The sequence below is a fragment of the Mus caroli genome, chromosome 9 (genome assembly GCF_900094665.2).
Source record: "Mus caroli chromosome 9, CAROLI_EIJ_v1.1, whole genome shotgun sequence".
NCBI lineage: Eukaryota > Metazoa > Chordata > Mammalia > Rodentia > Muridae > Mus > Mus caroli.
This window is the reverse complement of record NC_034578.1, coordinates 85,004,992-85,006,659: the sequence shown is the minus strand read 5'-3', so window position 1 is coordinate 85,006,659 and position 1,668 is coordinate 85,004,992. Positions and strand designations below refer to the sequence as shown.

The following is a 1,668-nucleotide window of genomic DNA, read 5'->3' as shown; positions in this document are numbered from 1 at the left end:
TTCAGAACATGAAACCTCCCTACTTTGTTCCCAGGAAAATGTTCCTATAACAATACTAGAATCTTCTGAGATAACCTCTTATCTCTGGTAACTAGACATTTTCAAAAACTAAACAAAACCTTAGACAGTGTTTCTCAACCTTCCTAATGCTGCAACTCTTTACTACAGTTCCTCATGCTGTGGTGACCCTCAACCATAAAATTATTTTTAATAATTATTAAATTATTAGTAATTTTGCTAAATGTTAGGAATCCTAATGTAAACTTCTGATATGCAGGATATCTATGTGATAATCAACCCCTGTGAAAGGGCCGTTTGACACTACCCAACCCACCCCCAACCCTTTCAGGTTGAGAATCCACATGTGGTGAACCACTGTTCTAAGAGCTCAAACCTGAAGTGCCAAAAACATCACTTCAAAAAAAACAGGAAAACTGACGAATATAATTGCCAATACACATAAGGGTACAGTCACTACGGGAGAATTTCTCTAGGAATTTCAGGCCAATTCACTGAGATAACAAACACCCTCTTTCTTATAGATGTGTGGGTCACAGACCTCCCCACTTCAGGCTCCAGCACCGTGGTATCAACTTACAATTTTCCCAGGCTCGCAGTTTAGGATTTCTGGGTCATGTGAAAATTCCCAGTTTTGTAATCCGGTCTCAGATTAATGGTCTTTCTCCACCCCAACTCCCCCAAAAACNGATGCCAAGCAGGTAGCAGGATTCTTCACTAGTAAGAGCTGGAATGTGAGCTCACACTGGAGGCTTCCCGGCCCTGACAATCCACAGACATGAACCGCCCTCACCCCCAAGTCGCCATCTTGGGCTCTCACCTCCTTGGCAGAGCGTCCGTATTGGCCCTTTTGGACAGATGGAATCACAGATCCAAACACTCCTAGCGCAGTCTTCGGATAAAGCCACCATTAAAGCCCTGTTCAGGCCGACTGTTCCGACTGGGTACGGTGGATCTCACAGTCACCTTCCCCTGAGCCGCTGCGGTCCGCCCTCGAACTGCGACTCAGTCCCTCCTCCAAGACCCACCTATGTTTGTTTCCACTGAGGTAGAAGGCNCGGGTCCCGCTTCCCGAAGATTCCGAGACCACTCTCCTCTTTTCGTTTTTCCCACCCGCCTTCAGAAACCCTGCTAGAAACGCACAGCCTGAGCGAAGGCGTCAGCACAGAGCCTGGATGCGACTTTCTAAGCTGTAGCTGCCAAGAGAGCACAGGACACAGAGATGCCTACCAGCCAAATGTCAGAGCTGTTTACCTGCTCCTGTGTGGGAGGGCCTTGTATGTTAGGGACTACATTACCCATGAGCCTCTGGGAAACTATGGTAAGTATAGAAGGACATTTTTCCACCGGGTCCACTATGGCATTACCAAGAGTAGTGGATTTCACGATTCAGATCAGGTACCTACCTATCTGATAATCGCGATGTGAAATTCCTTCACCTTTCTCTCATGTGAACCCCAAGTGTCCCAAAGTAGTATAGAACCTGAGAAGGAAGCTCCAGTGTGTTCATCCTAGAATCAGACTAAATATCTATCTCTGTGGGAGACATGGAGCCTTAGAAAATCGGTGTGACGCCGGGCGTGGTGGCGCACGCCTTTAATCCCAGCACTCGGGAGGCAGAGGCAGGTGGATTTCTGAGTTCGAGGCCAG

At 47.4% G+C, this 1,668-nt stretch overlaps 1 long non-coding RNA gene across 2 annotated transcripts in view; it reads right to left on the bottom strand.

Annotated features, from left to right (window-relative positions):
- Window positions 1–1,325, bottom strand: part of LOC110302472 — a 7,578-nt gene extending 6,253 nt beyond the window's left edge. The window contains exon 1 of one of the 2 annotated variants that reach the window (XR_002378800.2): window positions 839–1,325. This is a non-coding gene — a long non-coding RNA (uncharacterized LOC110302472). The remainder of the gene's footprint in view (window positions 1–838) is intronic. The other variant, XR_002378801.2, reaches the window with a different exon arrangement.
- Between the last annotated feature and the right edge of the window lie 343 nt (window positions 1,326–1,668).